The following is a 6,872-nucleotide window of genomic DNA, read 5'->3' on the forward strand; positions in this document are numbered from 1 at the left end:
AAAAAAAAGCCAGTTCCCATCTGTGCCACTGACTGCCTTCGTCTCCTTGAGCAAGTCATTCGGTCTTTGCACACCAAATGTATTTTCTGTAGAAGAGGGACAAAACTATGTCTTTCCCCCTTCGTTTTCTGTGTCTTATCGAGGTTATACAGTCTCCAGGCCGCGGCTCTCTCGTACTGCCCCGACAGTCTTGAAGCTGACTGGGGCCTACGAGAGCTATCGCGGTACAAATAATACACGCGTAGTTATGTTACGCTACCATATTTTGCATTCCTTGGCTCCAAGGTACAGCTGGAAACCATATACCTCCATACGACTAGGAATGAATGCATTCGCCCGTTAAAACGTAACGACCCCCTGATAATATCACGTGTAGCACTTTGTACAGCAGACACAATCGTTTTATATAAAACATATGCGTTTGTTCTTATACCCGTTTAAGAGCGCCCGTCCCTACATCGCATCTTTTACCCCGTGGAAAAACAGCCGAAAAAGTTAGCATCCTCCACCCTGGCGCGTAGTAACCCTTTGTTAGTGAAATGCAATGCCTGTGAAAGGTTAAGACGGTCAGGGCTGGAGGATGAAATCCTCTATTCATTTCCCTGGCTAGGGCCACGGATACAGTAAAGGCATTGCCATCCTGCCCTATCCTTGACCTCATATGGGAACAAGATATGTGTTCAGCTCCAAGCTTTTCATGAGCAAAGCCGGCGGATCGCACAAAATTCTGTGGGGCACTTTGTGCGCTGTGGGCTATTGTCATCTAGGAATTACACTAAAAGCACTGGAAAGTCATTATACCCCACCAGATGCCACGGGGATAACAACATAAGGAGGCCACTGCCTTTTGTCATCCAGCCCACGGCTTTCTGCTTGGACTAGGCAAGGTAAGCTGAGCTTCCCTTTAGTACAGAACAAGTCTTCAGCCTGCTCCTGTGTGATAAAGGGCCGAGCGAGCCTTCTGCACAAAAGGAGGTTTTATTTTGTAGCCTGGATTAAGTTGCTCCACGCTGCACGTTTCAGAGGCAACCCCTGCGATCCCTGCTTGCACCCCTAAGTCCACGGCGAGCCGAACCTAGATTCGAGGGATCTCCTGGCACGGACGCCATCCTTTGATATCAGCTGCAATCCGCATTTTGGGTGGGTACGGGTAGGCAACACACGAGGATCTCGCCCTGACGTCAACGGAAATTGCTCTCACGTGTCGGCGGAGACAAAGTGGGCCATAAGTTCTCATGAAGTTATAAAGTGCTCTAAGAGTGTATAATCCTCCAGTGTCTGCTCCTGAAAAGTAGGAGTGAGCTCCGTTTTTCAGAGCACCACCTCACCCTCCCAGCCTTTATTTGAAGAGACAATGCGAATTTTAAAGAGAACTCAGCAGGGAGCGCCGCATTTTTTATTCCAAAGCGAGAGAGAAAATGAGAGTGAGAAAGTCTGCAGGGTCAGAGACAGCCTGCCATTTGTTGCTTTTTAAATCCTGCAGAGATACGGGATTACGAGAAACCTCCTGAAAAACGCGAAGGGTTTTGTTGGAGAGCCGAGAAAGTTCCCAAATCAAAGGCCGCAGCGAGACAATAGCCCCGATTGAAAATTTCAGCTCACGACATTTTTTTTTTTTTTTAATGAAAAGTAGCCAGTTTTAAACAAAAGAATTTTCTTTCTTAATTTTTTGGGGGGAGGGGGGAGGTTTTCTAATGTCCTGAAGGGAGCAAAGCCCCACAGTTCCCAGAACATCTTGCTTTCCCCTGTTTCATCCTGTTTCAGGGTGGGAAGGAGAGGGGAAAAGTAAAGAAAAAGAATGGGCTTGGGTTTCAAAAACTGACAATCTGAGTTTTCTGCTTGAAATTTTTCTATGAGAAGATCCTCCCAGGTTCTCACCCACCGCCCTCAGCCCAGCTCTGAAAAGCATTTCACGGATGTTAACGGCTGGCTTTCCGAACACCTGCAGCTTGCAGCAGTTTCCGAGCCGTGTGGGCACTCGCTGGGCAGAGGGCGAGACCCCCGGGCCCAGGCACACCTGGACAGGAGGGACGTTTGGATCTAGCGACTGGCTCAGCCTCGATCTCCGGTCTCGATGCCAGGAAAAGCAGGCAAGGTGACCTCATGCACATTGCATCCGCGAGGCATTGCTTCCAGCAGATGCCATGGGCCTTGCACAACTTGGCATTGCAAATTTCCATCGTCTCGTTTACTTGGAAAAATGACAGAGCCGCCAGCGCTTCGAGGAGAAGAAAGGGAAGGTGAGGACAGGAGGCGGGCTGGACTAGACCCCGTTTCCTTCGCTGGCTTCCTCTCCCCGCCTTGCACTCCGTTGTCCCTCTTCTCTCCTCCTTGCCCTGAATTTAACATCCCCATGGATTTCAAATTTTTCCACCGCCTCCGCGGCAGCCACCGCTACTCCAGCGAGCCCTCGCCCGGGTCAGCAAGCCGCGTCACTTCAGCTAAAATCTATTTTCCATCAATTTAGATGAACTGGTGCAAACACCTCATGTAGACACACCTGAATCAGTATAAACCTTGTTGCTATCGATCTGGTTTGCATTGACAATTTACCAAATGAAACGGAGGGGAAAAAAACAAAAATCAATGCGAGCGATTTAAGCCTGCACAGGTTTACCTGGATCGATGGTACAAATCAATCTGGTTAAACTGGAGTTGTTTCCTCTGCCGGGCAAAGTGTTGACAGCGAGGGCAGAGCCGCAGCCTAATTAGGGCCAAATGTGTTCTTAGACAACGTCCCCAGGAGAGTCCTATCAGGCCCAAAAGTCTCTCCTCGGTCTAGGCCAGGAGCCCTCTCCAGCACTGTCGCCTTCCCAGTCATTCAAATCAATGGAAGATTTACTTAGAAAAGGACTTCAGGATTCATCCTGTTAGCAAAACCTGGTGGAGTGGTGACCTTTGGCCGATCATCAGGACGGGCCAATTGAATCCTGTAGTCCCTCCGGAGGTCTGAAAAGGTTAGACCATGCCCCCAAATATAGATCATCAACCACAGAAACCTCGTGCGGAGCCTGGACCCAGCACGGATACACCCACGCCACAGAGCAGTTTTACTAAGAGGAGCTTGGGTGGCAGCAGTCGGAGCTCAGCCAGGCTCCACGCACCCCGGCTTTGAAGGGAATCGGAGCCGAGGCCCATTGCAGAGACGGAAGATTTCGGGATCTGCAGGAGGAGGATCTTAGTTTGGGATCTGACTGGTGAGATCTGAGGTTTTGGTCTGGGCTGGCCGCTACTGCATTATCATTCAGGAAAGACCGGGCAGAAACCCCATACCTACCGATCAGGAATGGGCTGCAGGCCCTTCTTCGGGGTCGGCTTCAGAGACCCCTGGAGCTCCTTGCGCTCAGGACAATGCAATGTCTTGTCACGTAAATGCAGGCAGGATGGAGCAAGTGACCATGCAGCAGAGGCTGGGCGAGGGTTGTGAGGATACGGTCCGTGGCGTATTGCTTCCACCCGGCCCGCTGCTTGTGCAACCCTCTCCGATTTCTAAAGGTTAATGAAGGAGAGCAACTCATTTTGCTGCAATGGATACAGTCTCCAGATCCCGTCATCTTCTCACCTCCAGCAGTGCAATAAAGCTGCACCTTGCACCAGTCTTCAGCCCCAGCGCGGAGGGGAGATGGGGGCACGCTGCTGCGAGGGGGACCGGCTTGCACAGGTTTGCCTTCCCAGCTCTCACGACGTGACGGTGTGGCAGATGGCTCTGACGTGCTTCACACTGACACTCAGCAGACAAAAATATTACCCGGCAGATTCCCCGCCAGCTCACGTCGGCGTTTGCCACCTCCCCCCCGGCTTGGCAAGATGGGGCAGCAAAAAGCAGGTAGCCAAAAGCCCCGGACGGATATTCTCAGTGGTTCCCTTCACTGGTTTTCCCCGCACACACTGGGGCTAAGCTGGCTCTCCTGCCATGGGAAAGCATGCCAATTCATTCAGCGTGACCCTCCGTGGCCGCTGTCAGTGGGGTTTGTGCCATGTCGCATGGGGTTATATGCCGTGCAGCTGCTCTGTGTTGCCTCCCTGTTTTGGATGGCCGTGCATTTTGGGTGGCCGGAGCAAAGGAGGTTGCACAGCAGTGCTGCATAGCCGCGTTGGCCCACTTTGGCCTCCAAGGGCACCCCATCGCTTTAATAGCCCTGAGCAAGGAGGAGGGCAGGAGGCAGGATGGGGAGAGACAGTAGCATAGCGTGCACGGCAGGATCCAGGATTAGCAGCATAACTCAGGAGTGACAAGGGAAAGCAGCCCCACGAGTCACGTCTGCAGGTTCATCTCTTCCAAGCGGCAATCCCTTATCTAATCCTCCCCCTTGTGTTCTGGGTTTTATTTATAGCCGGCTCCTTCATGCACGCTTTTTTTCCCCCCTTCCACCTCCTATTTGCCACAGATTCCCTCCGTGCCAATAAAAGAGAGCTGGGGAAGGCAGAGCTCTGCATTTAGCCCCAGCCCAGCTGGGAGCAGGGCAAGTTTTCTCCATGCTGTCCCCTGTCCAGGAAGAATCGGTCCTTTCAGGTCCGTGGTCCACAAAATCTGTGAACTCAGGGCTGCCGCTGACCCCAACGGGAGGTCCTGGACTAAGCGAGGGGGCTGCATTTCTTCGTGGGTAAGATTGAAACGCATGCAAAATAAAGAGTGGGCCTGCAGCAAAGGACTCAAGACATAACTAAAAGCCACAGCCGCAGAAGAGGAATCCGTGGTGGAGAAAAGCTGGTGTGCAGACAGCTCTCGTAGCCGGCTCGGCTGTTGGAGCGGGCCAGCAGCAGTGCCACGTGGCCATGCATCTCTTCCCATCACATTCCCACTTTCTCCCATCCCACGTTGCGTGTTTCAATCCAGCATATTTTGGTGTGCGTCTTCCATTAAACGTGGGATGTTTTCCCCGCAAGGGCCGAGGGAACTCCATCACTTTTCACTCGTGAGTATGTCAGGAAACCGGTTTCGTTCCACCTTCTTAGCGTGGGTCTCGGTGTGCCCGGCCGAGCTCAGCCCGAAAGAGAAAAGCCAGTGGGATGCCCAAAGCCAAGGGGACAATGTCACGATGGCAGAAAGGCTCGTACAGGGCAGAGGGAGCCTGGCGAGGGGCTCCCTATACACACGTGCGCCCAGCAAGACTTACTCGGAGGCTGTGACGGTGCATTTCCAAGTCACAAACCGGCAGTGACTTTTGTTTGCTACTGGCCCAGAGTCAGAGGTGAAAAATTCAGTGCACCAGCAATGCCAGGCAGGTGAGAATCACACAGCCGTGCATGTAACGTCCATAGGTAACGTAGGCAGAGACGTATGCTGATAAAAGCAGGCAGCATCCTCTCACTCATACCTGAGCCCTCCCAGACCCCAACTGAGGAAGCCACACTGCAAAGGCTGAGACTAAGGCCAATAGTTGGATGCTCCTGGGATTGCAAACCTGCACACCCAGCTGGGGCCCGCGACGGTCTCTACCACACGTCCTCCAGCCATCGCTGGAGCAGCTCTGCGCTGTCACCAGTCTGGCACAATTCAGTGCACTGTTCTCACTGCAACGGGCTCATTGGAAAGAGCCAGACTCTGGTTTCCCATGACAGCATGCTCACGTGTGAGAGGAGACAGGTGGAAAACTGATCTTGGCTTTATTTGACCCAGGGTGGAGCTAAGCCGCCCTGTTCAGGACAGAAGCAAAAGCTTGCTTCTTGCTATCTACAAATATAAGTACAGAGGCATCCTCATCAAAGCTGTTTGCAAAATCCAGCCTGGAGCACCGAATGCATGGACCCCTGCCGCACACCCCTGGGTCTGCTTTTGCAGCATTGGAGTTTAATGGATGAATCCCATCATCTAGCCCGCGAGTGCTGCTATGTAAAACCCTGTACTGCAGATGGGGAAACCGAGGCAGACTTGGCTTGGTCAAGGTCACACAGGGAGTGGGAGAAGAGAGACAGGTCACATCTGCACATACTTGTCTGCTCAGGGCTTTCCTACACACTGCTAGACAAAGGCTGCTTGCAGGCAGCACCTGAATTCAGTTTCATTTGGAGAGAATTTGTAAGGGCAAGGGGAACTCCCAGGTTCCAGGAAACCCAAGAGAAAGCCATCTGCGCTCCCCACTGCAACCCTTTCCTGTCTCAACTATCTGCTCGGTGTGCACAGACTCACCCCTGCCTGCAGCACAGCCGAGCTCAGGGCAAGCACAAGGAGAACTGGCCTTTTTGAAGTCTTTGCTGACTCCTTCTTTTGCAGCAAGCAAGTTTAGCATATTCTGAGTGAGTGCTTTTTCCTGACACCATGTATTCCCCTCAGGGCATGCAGGGATCTCCCAGAAAAAAACAGCCACTACTAATGCCAACTGTGAAAAGCAGCCCTGTGGGGTGCAAGAAGCAGAGGCTATTTAGCTGAGCTGAGCACGGGTATGTGGGCTGTCCTGGTGCCGCGTGCTAACAGAGCTCCTTTGGTTTCAAAGCAGGGCTGATCAGACCTTCCCTGGAGGGATGCATGGATGGAGGGATCCCCTGGTGCAGATGATGCCTGGGTCACCGTCCTGTAGGACACACCTGCTCCAGAGGAAAGGCCTCAGGAAGCTCTGGGCTTGATACAGCACAAGAGTTTGCTAGGCTGGGGCAGCCTGCCAGGTCCATAGGGACCCAGGTTTCACTGCCTGGGCTCTTGGCCCTCCACCCCATCCCATTAGCTCCTTCAAGAGACTTGCTGCCATTAGCCAAGAAAGGATGGTTGCAACAAATGCTCTGAGCAGGACCTGCAGCTGCTTCCTCAGCCTGATGAAGGGTATTTATACCCAAAAGCTTGCTAAGAAGAATTTTTCCAACCATTTGAGTTGGTGTCTAATAAAAGACACCAGATTTACCCAAAGAACCTCGTCTGCCTGAGCAGGCCCCGCTCT

The sequence above is a fragment of the Alligator sinensis genome, unplaced genomic scaffold (assembly GCF_000455745.1).
Source record: "Alligator sinensis unplaced genomic scaffold, ASM45574v1 scaffold1567_1, whole genome shotgun sequence".
NCBI lineage: Eukaryota > Metazoa > Chordata > Crocodylia > Alligatoridae > Alligator > Alligator sinensis.